A 14478-nucleotide genomic window follows, 5' to 3' on the forward strand; every position below is an offset into this window, starting at 1 on the left:
GTACACATATGGCGATGAGCACTGAGTAATGAATAGACTTGTTGAATTATTATACTGTACACCTGAAACTAATATAGCACTGTATGTTAATTACACCTCAATTAAAAAATAATAATAAATAAATAAAGAGTGCTCCAGCAGACAGTTAGGAGAGAACCACTAATTCTGCTGGGGTAGGGTTGAGTCTTCAAGGAGTAACTCAGAAAAAGAAACATCTTAAGATGAACCTTGAAAGGGCCTAAAAATAGAGGTGGATATGGGACTGTGGGTAGCCCAGGCAGAAAGATAGTATCTGAAATGGCATAGAGTCATTAAAATGAGTCTTTTCCTCAAGAAGTAGCACCTCTCCATTTATGAGCTTTCATCAGTGTTGATTGTGCTTTGTTTCATATTTAGGCAACAGAATCTCCTGAAAGGTTTAATAAGGGGAAAAATTATCACCATCATCTCGATCCACAAAGATGTGAAAATATCATTTACTGCTCGAGTTACCTGTTGCAAGAAAACAATGCACCCAAAACTTGAAGGCATAAAGTGACAAGCATTTTATTACACTTATGAATTATATAGGGCAGGAAGTTGAAGAATAGCAGGGAGGGCTTGATTCAGCTTCATGATATCTGGCTGCTCAACTGGGATATCGGAAAGCTGGGATGACTTAAATGGCTAGGAGTTGGAATCATTTGGAGAATCCTTCACTCTGATGTATAGCACCAAGGCTGAGATGACTTAAAAGCAGTGTTCAACAAGACTATCTATACATGAATTCTCTATGTTGTTTAGGTTTCTCCCAGCATAGAGGCTGGGTTCAAAGATGAAGTGTCTTAAGGGGAAATATCCCCAAAATAAGCATTCCGAAGAACCAGATAGAAGCTGTGTGGTTTTTACTGAGTGAGCCTCAACTGTCACAAAATATCACTTTCTCTGTATTTTATTGGTTGATACAGCCCCAACAGAAATAAAAAGTTCATCTTTCTATGGCAGGAGTGTTAAAGAATTTGTAAACATTTATTTAAATCCTACATTTGGCGCATTATAAAATGTTTAATAATTTCACTATAGTATTTTCTCCATAGGTTATAGAGGGAGGAATTGCTTTCTGGTATAACTGTCAGGTAAAATCTTTCTTCTTTTGAGTAATTGGTGTATTTTTACTTTATGGTTACTTGAATTATATAATTGTATTTCCTTCTTAAGTTTGGTGACTTGGAATACTTTTATGTTGTCATTTAAAATATTTTTAAGGAAGACACAGAGTAAACTGAAATATGTTTGTAGGCGACTATATTTGAGTTTTATATGCATATGGAGTAAGGACAGGGGAGATGTGAAGATAGTCAGGGGCCAGTTCAGAAAGGCCATGCATGTCCTGCTAAGGACTGATTCACTTTATGTTATCTAATTTAATCTTTATATTTATCCTATGGTGTAGGCATTAACAGTTAAATTTTATAAAGACAATAAGCAGGATAAATTACTTTTTTGACTTTAAAGTTCAAGAGCAGCATGGAATTATAACTACATAAAATTTATTTGTCTTTCCTTTCATTATAACACTAATTTAAGCACTGGCTTTTACAAAAGTTTCTGCTGAACTAAATTAGAGCAGTGTTTCTAGAACTATATGTGGTAAAGAATCCACTTTATTTTTTTATTTTCAATTTGCCAATCACTGACATTCCATAAAAAGAAATTAAATGAAAATGAAGAAAAGACCTATAAAATACAAGCCCATTTTTTGTTATTAGATTTAATAGGTATAAAATTCCTTTGTCAAATTGATGGGGAATTTCTAAACGCTTGCCTTCACTTTCTGTGCTTCGACTGGCAACAATTTTTGGACAATTGTCTACAGACAAATTTTGAGTAACATTGACCTATAGGATTAGATTTAGGCAGAAAAAAAATTTTCATGCCTTGATCTCTCACCCCAAACATAGTCTGCCCTGGGTGCCCATCTCAGTTAGCTTTTTTAGCTTGTTGGGGTTTTTTTTAAGAGCTGCATACAACTTACTTTCAGTGATTTATGCAGAAGAGTCAGCTTACTCCAAATTCCCTGGAGAATTGTTAGTGCTCAGCCCATTGTTTAGCCTCAGCAGGTTTCTGAAGACCAGAGAAAGTCTTCTGGTGATTAAGCAATGGCATATGCATGCCATGCTTATAATTTACAGGCAGCTGTGTCCTTCCCACAGAATTCTTCCTTTCACTGGAAGGTAAAGAGAGACTGGCTCTATCTGAATGCTGTCTGTATATGGGATGGAAAGTAGAAGGTGGCTGTATATTGATGCTGTATTTGTGTTTGCCAAAAAAGTACTCTAAAAATATCATATGTCTCTAGAAAATGTGTGTAGATTAAGAATTTTTCTTTGCATAGCTTGGCTGAAATTTTGTCAGTTTGTGGTAGACTGTATTCTACATGAGTACTTTCTAAGCTTCTTTGCCAAGAAATAGAAAGAAATGCAGTTTGAATTTAATATCAGAGGAATTTGCCAATCTTGGATGCCTCATGAGGTTTGGCAACATCAGATTGGCATAACATTTTCCAAAGTGAATTTAAAGGGATTAGAGTTTGCTTTTCCTGATTCTTCTACTTCAGCAGATGATTTCTCAGAATAAGGCCTTGTAGAGAAAACTATGGTAGATCAGCCTAGCTAACACAAGTAGTTGTCAACCTTTATTGTTGACATTGAAACAACCTTTATTGTTGTTATTGAAAACACCAGGAGAGGGGTGCCTGGGTGGCTCAGTCGGTTAAGCATCCGACTTCGGCTCAGGTCATGATCTCGCAGTCCGTGAGTTCGAGCCCTGCGTCGGGCTCTGTGCTGACAGCTCAGAGCCTGGAGCCTGTTTCGGATTCTGTGTCTCCCTCTCTCTCTGCCCCTCCCCTATTCACGCTCTGTCTCTCTCTGTCTCAAAAATAAATAAACGTTAAAAAAAATATAAAAAAAAAAAAAGAAAACACCAGGAGAGCTTTTTAAAAATGCTGATTCCTGGGGTACCTGGGTGGCTCAGTCAGTTAAGCATCCAACTCTTGATTTCAACTCAGGCCATGATGTCATGGTTCATGGGTTTGAGTCCCATGTCAGGCTCTGTGATGACAGTGCAGAGCCTGCTTGGGATTCTCTCCCCATCTCTTTCTCTCTGCCCCTCCCCAGCTCTCGCTCTCTTTCTCTCAAAATAAACTAAAAATGCTGATTCCTGGGCCTCATCTAGATCTAAATTCATTATTCTGGATTAGCACCTGGACGTGGATACTTTTTAAAAGCTCACATAATAATTCAAGTTTGAATAATAATCAAGGTTAGGAACCATTGCCCTGAAGGATACCATGATGGATGAGTCAATATTATTGGGGTGAAATTCCATTCTCATTATGTTACAGAAGAATTTTGCTTCAATAATTGATGAAAATAATATATGTGCTTACTACCTTTATTGTTGTATGTAAAATCCCAATCAGTTTGAGAAATAAAAATATGCCAAATAAAAAACTAATAATAATTTGTTGAGTGCCATTATGAACTAATTGTATTATCCCAGTTTATCCTCACAATGTTAAAGAAGTCAGCTTTTTATTTTGGTTTTGGAATTACAGACATTGAAGTACAAATAGCCTATGAAAATTGTCTATGGTCCTAATTTTAAAAAGGGAGAGCCCTGGACTTTTTGGTTTGAGGTCCAGTATCTATTGATTTATTGAAAACTTAGCATCTTAAAGTCAGTGCCTTCTCCCCACTGATACTTTTGGCTCCAATATATGTCTCCGTTCTTCCACAGGCCACCTTCTCCACCAACACCTCTAGGCTCTAAATTAAAATTTAAGCTCAATTCCTTGCCAGGTTTTGGATTATCCATAATTTATTCTGGGTCTCTTCTCTAACATTAGCTCCTTCTCCCACTGTTTCCCTCTTGAATTTGTCACCTTTGAGTTATCCTTTGCTTTGAAACACAGCTGCAGGGCTGAAATTCTTGGTTGTTAAATTTGATTTGTGTTTGGCCTGACCTCTTGCTTGGGAGATCTAGTCTATGACATACCTACAACACATCAATCCCACCCATGACCTCATTTGCTCCCCAAGTAAAAACAGAGATAAGACAGCTAAAATCTTAACATTTAAATGATCTCATTTCATATTCTAAATGGGATTTCCATTTCATACAAGCACAAATTCAAATCAAATGGAATGAGGTAACAATTGATGATGAAGGTGAGATGACAATTTTCTGTGTTATGTTTCCATTCCATTTCTTCCACATGCATAGGGCACATGCAAATACTGAAAACAGAACAGGTTGCCTCTGTCTTCCATAATTAATAGCGTATGGGGATTCATGTGTTCATTAATTCATTTGTGAATGTGGTGTTTATGTGGGTCACATACCAGGTTAAAACTGCAGTAAGAATCTGCTAGTATCTCAAGAAGCAAACACACTTCTACGGCTACTATCTAGGACAACAACTCTGCCGCACAAACACACACCACTGGTCACCAAGGAAATGTGGTTACATTAGCACAACCAATTGACATTTACTAGGAAAACCTAACCATAACCAAGACACCACCCCTTGCCAACACACTTTACCAAAAGACAGAGATTATTTAGTTAGCTTTTGGCAAGAAGCCTGCCTGCCTTCCTTTCTTCCACAATATATATCAAAATGTATTTATTTTTCTGTTATTTATTTTTTCAATTTGAGTATATCAGACACCCAATGTTAGATTAGCTGTAGGTGTACAACTTAGTGATTTGAAAAGCCTGTACATTATGCTATATCCATCACAAGTATAGCTATCCTCTGTTCTGTTACATTGCTATTATAATATCACTGTATTCCTTATGCTGTGCCTTATTTTTTCATGACACTCATTCCATAACTAGAAGCCTGAATCTCTCACCTCTTCTTCATCCATTTTGCCCAACCCCTGACTCCTCCTCCCTCTGGCAACCATCCTTTGGTCTTTGTATTTATAGGTCTGATTCTGCTTCATGTTTGGATATTCATTTGGTTTATCTTTTTTAGATTCCACTTATGAGTGGTTTTCTTTCTCAGCCTGACTTATTCCACTTAACATAATACCCTCTACGTCCATCCATGTTGTCTCAAATGGCACAATCTCATTCTTTCTATGGCTGTGCAACATTCCATTTTATATATGTACCACATTTTCCTTTATCCATTCATCTATTGATGGACACTTAGGATGATTCTATATCTTGGCTATTGTAGATAATGCTGCAATAAACAAAGATGCATACACCCTTTCAAATTAGCATTTCTATTTTCTTTAGGTAAATACCCAAAAGTATAATTATTGGATCATATGGTATTTCTATTTTTAATTTTTTGAAGAACCTCCATACTGTTTTCCACAGTAGCCATACCTATTCGCATTCCCATCAACAGAACATGAGGGTTTCTTTTTCTTCATATACTGGCTATTTCTTGTCACTTTGATTTTAGCCATTCTAACAGGTGTGAGGCGATATCTCATTGCGGTTTTGATTTGCATTTTCTGATAATGAGTGATGTTGAAAATCTTTTCAGGTGACTATTGGCCACTCTGTATGTCTTCCTTGGAAAAAAATGTCTATTCATGTCCTCTGCCCATTTTTAAATTGGATTATCTTTTTTTGGTGTTGTCTAAGCTCTTTATATATTTTGGATATTAATTCTTTATCAGATATATCATTTGCAAATATCATCTACCATTCAGTACATTGGTCTTTTTATTTTGCTGATGGTTTCCTTTTCTGTGCAAAGCTTTTTGTTTTGATGTAGTCTCAATAGTTTGATTTTGCTTTTGGTTACCTTGGCTCAGGAGACATATTTAGAAAAATGTTGGTATTCTGACGTCAGAAAAATGCCTGTATTCTCTTCTGGGATTTATATGGTTTCAGGTCTCATATTTAGGTCTTTAATTCATTTTTAGTTTATCCTGTGTATGTTGTTAGAAAGTGGTTCAGTTTTCCTGGCACCATTTTTTGGAAAGACTGTCTTTTCTCCATGGTATATTTTTGTCTTCTTCATCATAGATTAATTGACTATATAAATGTGAGTTTATTTTGGGGCCTCTATTCTATTCTCTTGATATATATGTCTATTTTTGTGCCAGTACTATACTGTTTTGATTGCTACAGGTTTCTAGTGTATCTTGAAATTTGTTATCGTGATACCTCCAGTTTAGTTCTTTGTCAAAATTGCTTTGGTTATTTGGAGTCTTATGTGATTCCACATAAATTTTAGTATTACTTGTTCTAGTTTTATGAAAAATACGGTCCATATTTTGACAGGGCTTGCATTGACTCTGTAGATTACTTTGGGCAATACAAACCTTTTTACAATATAATTCTTCTAATCCAGAAGCATAGAATATCTTTCCATTTGTGTGATCTTCAGTTTCTTTCATCAGTGCTTAATAGTTTTCAAAGTACAAGTCTTTCAACTCTTTGATTAAGTTTATTTCTAGGCATTTTATTCTTTTTGGTGCATTTGTAAATGGTGGTGTTTAAAATTTTTTTTTCTGCTACTTAATTATTAATGTATAAAAATGCTACCAATTTCTGGGTATTAATTTTGTTTCCTACCACTGTTCTAAATTCACATATTACTTCTAGTTTTTAGTGGAGTCTTCAGGATTTTCTGTATAGTATCACGTCATCTGCAAATAGTGTTTAACTCCTTCTTTACCAATATGGATGCTTCATTTCTTTTTCTTGTCAGATTGCTGTGGTTAGGACTTCTAGTATTATGTTGAATTATGTTGAAAGTGATGAGTGGGCATCCTTGTCTTATTTCTGACCTTAGAGGGAAAGCTCTCATTTTTCACCAATGAGTATGATGTTAGCTGTCGGTGTTTTATATATGACCTTTATTATGTTGAGGTTTTGATGGAAGAATATATATCTTGCAAGTTAAACTTAAAATCTTCCACTGCTAATAATTTTGCACAAAGTCACAAATAGTGTATTATTTTTTTTAATTATGTGTATTACTCTGAAGTCAAGTCTTTATGATGCCAAATGTTGTGGTTATCTGAAAATAATTTCTCTTTGTTTTATTTTTTAATGTTTATTTTTGAGAGAGGGAGAGAGAGCATGACTGAAGGAGGATCAGAGAGAGAGAGAGAGAGAGAGAGAGAGAGACAGAGGATCCGAAGAGGGCTCTGTACACAAAAAGCCCAATGTGGGGCTTGAACTCACTAACATGAGATCATGACCTGAGCTGAAGTCAGATGCTTAACTGACTGAGCCACCCAAGCGCACCTCTGAAAATATTTTCAATTACTTGATCAATCTATATAAATAACTTGGACCAGGGAGATAGTATAGATTTTTGAGTTTCAGCAATCTTCTACAGGTTCTCAATTCAAAGCATAATTTCATACTTAGACATTAAACAGTGTCACAAGTTTGTGGACAGTGTACAAAACCACTTCCCTAAAGCTGTAATGATACTATTTAAACATTCAGATCATTTTGATCCCAGTTGTTATGAAAAGAACAGCTTCTATAATTTGTGAAGTTTGAGTAAAAGTAAAAAAATAGGATGTACAGATTTCACTAAGTTGTGTTGCTACTAACAACATCAGAGATGAGTCTAATAAGTAATTAATACAACATATTGATCCAGCAGAAGTAGCCAGTTCTGTGACTACCAACCAGTATGTTGGTAAAAATGAATTAAAGACCTAAATATGAGACCTGAAACCATATAAATCCCAGACGAGAATGATTAGTCAATTTGTTAATAAATCAAGCTCACTATTGTTTGTGAAACAGAAGAGATTGTCTTTTCATTTTCAACTAGATGTTGTTGGCAAGGATTAAACACAGATAAAAGTGAATCGATGCAGACAAAAATCAAGGAGATACAATTAGAAAAAATTTCTTTGAAATTAATACCCCATTTAGAGAAGGGCTAATTTGACATTTTTATAGTGTTGAATTTTCCAGGAGAGAATATTTTTGTTTTAATTTTAATAGACTATATGATACAGTAACAAAATTAATTTCAAAATCATTAGAAATATGTATTTTTGATTTTGCATTTTCTAATCCATGTTCTCATATTCCCATCATAAAATATTGTTTTCTAAAAGTTGATTTTCGTTACGAAAAATTTTTTAAATATCCTTCATCTTCAATGTTCATCATATAAATTATCATCATACCAGACAATATTTAGTTTAAGAAACATACATTTCCTTGCTAATATTCTGAAGTAAGTTGTTTAGGCTCATTGTTCAATAAAATATAGCTATTATATATTGTATTATTTAGCAATTTTTTAATAATATTTGAGTCCAGATACTACCTCAATGTATTTTCCTAGCAATGGGTTCATTCACTTAAAACCAGACAGATTCTAGTTTTTTAAATCCATTCATCACAAAACTGCCTATTTTAGGTTTACCACAAAACAGACAGCAGTAATATTTTAAAGGCAGAGAAGTACAACCAGGAATACAGAGGCCTCAAAATGTCTCTTACAGAAGATGCTGGCAGTATGGAAAATTAAGTTAACCAGATACTCAGCTTTCTTCCACCAACACATAAAGAAAACCATGAGTAGAAGATTTAAATTACAAACAATTTAATTACGTAGGTTTACTCAAAAGAAAGAAGCCAAATAAAAAAATCTAAGCCAAAAAGATTAAGTACATTTATATTTTAGCTGCTTCCAGGAGACCTGAGACCTACTCTAGGTCTTGGGCACTAGAGTTTTGGTATTACTAATATAAAATTTAATATTTTAATCTGACTCTCATAGTGTGTGGAGGCAGAAGCTGGAACTGAGTCTCCTACAGAAAACCTAGAGCCTTAACAGAGCTGTCCTGGCCTGAATAGGAGAATAGGAAAAATGCCAGACACCAATCTGGGTAAGAAGAAATACAGTTTTTTTGTAAAAAGAGAAAAACTAAGGTTCCTAGGAGAAATCAAAATCCCAGTTAAGATGTGAGCCTAGGGTTGTCTTATTCCAAAGCTCTTGTTCTTTGCTTTGGTTTATGCTGACTCTCCTTTCTCTGAATTGTCTCAATATTTATGTAGACTAATATAGAGTTTTTCTCTTGAATCCAGAACCAAAACTTAGGATTCTCTAATTACAGACTATTTTTATAACATATTTATACATGTCACCCTACCAGCCTTGTTAAATTCTCATTTATTTCTTTTTCTTTTCTTTCTTTTCTTTTTTATTTCTTTTGATAAAGATAGGGTACATTTCCTATTTTTTTGTGTAATTATTTTCTAGCATAGATCTCAAAGTTCTGCAAACTAGTGAACATCATACTAAAGCTGCAAAAACTTCAGCCCCTGACTCAAAGCTAAACTAAGCCAGAAACTGAATCCCATTATGTCACAGTGTATGCTCCAGAGCAGAATTTCATTGATTGTGCCCAAAACTGCACTTGAGCTAAAAGGCATCATTGTAATCACAAAGCTTCCCAACCTGAAGAAAGCTACAACTTGAGAAAGGATGCAGGTAGATATGAATATTGGATTTTGGTATTGAAGTTCCTTAAGAACAATCTAAATGTTACACTTGTGTTTTTAAAAATGGGCAGGTGGGGGCGCCTGGGTGGCTCAGTCGGTTGAGCGTCCGACTTCGGCTCAGGTCATGATCTCACGGTCTGTGGGTTCGAGCCCCGTGTCGGGCTCTGTGCTGAGGCTCAGAGCCTGTGCTCAGAGCCTGGAGCCTGCTTCTGATTCTGTGTCTCCCTCTCTCTCTGCCCCTCCCCCGTTCATGCTCTGTCTCTCTCTGTCTCAAAAATAAATAAACATTAAAAAAAATTTTTTTTTAAATGGGCAGGTGGAGACCAACTTGTTGCTCATGGAACTCTGACATACATCTTGATTGACCAATATCGTACTGCATAGGCAGCGTCATCTGCAAAACTGTACATTCAAATCTGTATTAAAAGTATTGAGATTAGTCATTCTTTAATTGTGCACACATTTTCATGAACTGCAAACCTGAGAATGTGATGAATGTCATAATACGGCCACCAAATTTGTGGGTGAAGGGGTAAAGTTCATTGGAGGTGGGCACTGGAACAGACTCGAGGCTGGAATCTATAAGTTGATATAAACTTTGTAGACATCTTATTTCATCTCTACTAATGAGCATCGCTTCCCACCAGAGTTTATCATGAAGTTAATGAATGAAATATGTATCTCCAAGTGCAACATAAATATTAAATAAATTTATCTGATAGACTGAGATATAACAGAGTTTATGGGAATTAACTCTGGAATCCTTCACAAGCTAGGGAACCTTAAAGTAGGGACCTTTCTCAGAAAGAAGTGTGAAATAGAAGAGTGTATTCTAACTTGTAGTCATTAGAGCCACATTTTCATGATTTTCCCTATTTAAATAACTCCTGAACTATTATTTAGTATTTTCTTTTAAATCTACTCATTCAATACATTTTTTCCTCAAAATTTTATCTGAAACCAAAGAAAAAAGGGGGGAAGGAGAAAAATGGCACATTAATGGTTCAAGTGGGAGAAACAAGAGGAACATGGAGCTAAGGCTCCAAGCCTCTCCAGGAAAAGTTCTCATTCTTGAAGTGTCCTCTTTGAGGATGACAGCAGAGTCACCGATGGTCCCCCAGCCCCAAAGCCCAGCTTCTTTTTGGAGAAGAGGGCAGAATCACAGTGGCCTAAGGCCAGAGGAATTGGAGGGGGAGAGGGGTCAAAAGGTTACAGGAAGTAGTTATCCACGAGCTTCTTGGAGTGGATGCCACATGTCTCTTGGGGGGCAGCCTGGAAGGTAATGAAATCTTTCCAGAGATGTGTTCATCCAGTTCCCGGAAGGCTGCCACATTCCTAGAATGGTAGAAACAGCACAGTGAGCACAGTTTTATTGAAGTGCCACCTGTAACCTTCCCTCACCATTTGGTGGGCACAGCAGATCAGGCCAACATCCTTGGCTGCATGTTACTGTGAAATAGGTAGGCAGCACCAGAAGCTCTCTTCAGGGTCTGATGGCCCCCTCATGAGGCACCTCTTGCTTTCAGTCAGTCATCTGAATCTGGTCTAGAGTCTGGATGGAGGGAGAAAGTACCCGTGCACACAAAAGATTGCCATTAATGATGGCTGACAGACTGATGTAGTCAAAAGAGCTCAGGGCAGTAGCACCATGTGGTCACCAAATCATATTCTCACAGGCACTCAGCAAAGAAGCCATAGACTTGGGGGATCTGGCAACTCTAGTGGTTCCCCAGGATCTTGGTGATGTAGTCATTATATTAAACATTAAGTACCAGCAGCAGGAGGAATGTTTCAATGCCTAGAAATCATGTTCCATAAAGTCTCTCATGAAAAGGTAGTTGGTCTCAGGGTCTTACCACCCACACTGAACAGCTCCTTGAAGTGATAGAGTTGTCCATGGATGTCGCCACATATTGTGACCTGCGACTCCACCCTCTGTACATTGATCTCCTTTACCAAGATCTCTCCTGCCTTAGCGTGCAGGACACCTTGACTTCACTCTCCTGGATGATTTCACAGCATGGCAGTTGCTCCCACTGCGCATTAAGGTAGCTGACCTAACACCCTGGCCCCAGAGCTCTGAACCCCTCCCCTGCATGGGTCAGAGCCAGCGGGTTCCACTACGTGGAATTCGCGCTGGCTCTCCAGCTCCCTCCCTTCTGCTTCCTTCTTCTTGGCTCCTTGCCCTGCTGCTTAGCCTTCCATCTTCTATCTTTTTGTAGTATTTCTCCCTCCTTACCTCTAGTCTTCCTTACCCTGCTTCTCTTGATTTCTATTCATTTCTTCTTCAGATTTTAACTATTTCTTCTTCAATCATTTTTTGGGAAAGTTCTTTTATTAGTCCACATTCATTATCCTACATTCTGCATCTTGTTTGTCAAGTTATTTCCCCCACCAAAAATAGTTAACCCTCTAAGAAGTGTTAATAGATTTCTACCTACATAGGAATATTATATTTAATGAAAATATTATTAGTAATATATAATATAGTAATAATAAGTGATAGGAACACATTATGCATTCTATCAAAGCCAATACTATGCAGAATTATATTCCTTGAAAAATGGCTTCATGCAAGTAACCAGAAAAGAAAAAAAATGTGTAGACAATCCTAAGTGGGTAATAAGGCAATAAAATTATATTAAGAAATACTAATATAAAGGATGAAACTCTGTTCTATATTATTGTCTTTTTTAATGTTTATTTATTTTTGAAGGAGAGAAAGAGTGTGAGCAGGGGAGGGCAGAGAGAGAGGGGTACACAGAATCCTCAGCAGGCTCCAGGCTTTGAGCTGTCAGCACAGAACCCAACGTGGGGCTCAAACTCACGAGCCGTGAGGCCATCACCTGAGCTGAAGTCGGATGCCCAACTGACTGAGCCACTTAGGCACCCCTATATTATTGTCTTTTGAATTTAAATGTAGATACTTAGTTCTTCTGAAAATAAATAATGGCATGGAAATTTTCCTTTCATTTGAGTTAATGAACTTGGCCATATTTTTCAATGAATGTTAAAAATAGAAAGTAAGACACATTGTATATACATTCGTCTTTTCATTAATTACTATTTGCGAAGGAAGAGTGTTTAACAGGTTATTCAAAATTTCAGAGAATTGAAATTGATTCTGAAAAGTTACTTTGTAACTATTATGATTAACTTTTCAACAGGGTATATGTGTACATGTATGTGTGTCTATCATTTTCAATCCTCTGGACCAGAGAGGGCACCTACCATTTGTCTAGGATGGTCTACATTCAGTGTCAAAAAAATGTTGACAAAATTTATGGTAGTCAAATACAAAACAATTCTACAAATTCTGATAGTAACACGTTTCATGTACTTTAACTTGCAAATTGGATAGACAGCGTCCCGAAAGAGTATTTTTAAAATGACAAAATCATCTATGCAGACTCTAGAAAAGGTGTTAAAAAGCTGAGTTAAGGGAAGGAAAAGGTGAGAACAATTATCTGACTTTAGAGCGTAACAAATAATCATGATGTAAATTAGGTTCTTTAGGGAATAAATTAGCACCCAACTTTACAAAATAGCTTAAAAGCAAACTACCCTCATAACATCAGAAGTAAGAGAAGATGAACACATCTCTTTGCATTGCTGTCTTGGCCAGATCTGAGTGTGCAATGATGAAAAAGATTGATTGGTTAGATCCTAAGTTTGTTTTGCCATCAAAGTGTCAGTATGGATTGATCTTTTTTCACTAGTGTGTTTTCTCTTTACTGCCCTGCCTGGAAAAGACTTCATTCTTCGATGCACTCTCCCACTCCAACAAAAGAACAATCTAACCAAAGTCTAATAATTCTGCAGTATATAGGAACACATGTTTGTTTTAAAGGATTCTTCCTACCCTGCCAGAAAACATTTCTCACGAAAGACAATGTTGTTTCTACCAGGATGAGTATATGTGTTTTTCTAGACAGTTAATACAAATTTAAGGAGCTGTCTGTAGTTTGGAATTCCCTGAATATGTGTGATTTGGGCAAATAAACAAGGTTTGTCTGGTTCAAATGTGAAGATGTGGTTAATTTCAGAGGACTTGGTGACATTTTCAATGTGCACATCAAGGACTTGGAGATACGGAAGATAGGAAGCAAATGTCAAAGAGAGAACAATTATAGTTTGCTAAACACTGCATAAGACATAGGTTTTTATGCTGTTTATATATCTCTAACTGCTAGGATATGGAGCTCACATAAAGTCATATGATGTCCTGTGATGAAGTAATAACAAGTGTGTTGTGTGAGTGGAAGAAGTCATTTAAAAGTATCATCTTGCAAGAAGTTTTTAATTATCAGTGATGAGGAAGAATAGTGACAAAGTTACCACATTCACCATTAGGCAAACGTTCATTTTAACAAATTTGAAATATTTGCATTTGACATCTAAAGCCAGACTAGGTGGCAGACATATATATAGGGGGATTGGAGTCAAAGGCAGGGACGTCTATATTTTCAGCACTGGAATGTTAGAGTCCCCAAATTTAAGCTGATTTTATAATATTGAATATGTATTACATACCTGGCAGTGAACACTGCAGTAATTTGATAAAGTGCCATTTCATTATAGATACCTATTACTAGAGTTAAATTTCTCATGGAATTCTGAACAAACACCTTTCTCTAACGTCACTTCATATTGTAATATGTAATATGATTCTGTCGGAGTACATGAGCCTACTCTCATTTGTTTCAAACTTTGATGTAGTAGTTTAAACTTTTTTACTGTAATTTTATGCTCATAATAGATTCACAGTTGAATTTCTATGTAGCAAAAATTTCCATTATTCTTTGACACTAGCTTCCTGCTCAGTGTTCTACCTGATAATCCATATACTTTATTTTTTTTTACAGTTTTTTTACAGTTTTTACAGTATTTTTTCTTTTTGAATGGGTGTATGATCTGCCAGTACAGGAATATATCACATATTACTTATCTATCTATTTGTATTCAGGTATTCCTATTTTT

General features: G+C 36.1%; 1 pseudogene; it reads right to left on the reverse strand.

Moving 5' to 3' along the window:
- Positions 1-10568: 10568 nt before the first annotated feature.
- LOC106978304 (serine/threonine-protein phosphatase 4 catalytic subunit-like) lies at positions 10569-14069 on the reverse strand (annotated as a pseudogene).
- Positions 14070-14478: the final 409 nt, after the last annotated feature.

Source organism: Acinonyx jubatus, chromosome B4, assembly GCF_027475565.1.
Source record: "Acinonyx jubatus isolate Ajub_Pintada_27869175 chromosome B4, VMU_Ajub_asm_v1.0, whole genome shotgun sequence".
In the NCBI taxonomy this organism is placed as follows: Eukaryota; Metazoa; Chordata; class Mammalia; order Carnivora; family Felidae; genus Acinonyx; species Acinonyx jubatus.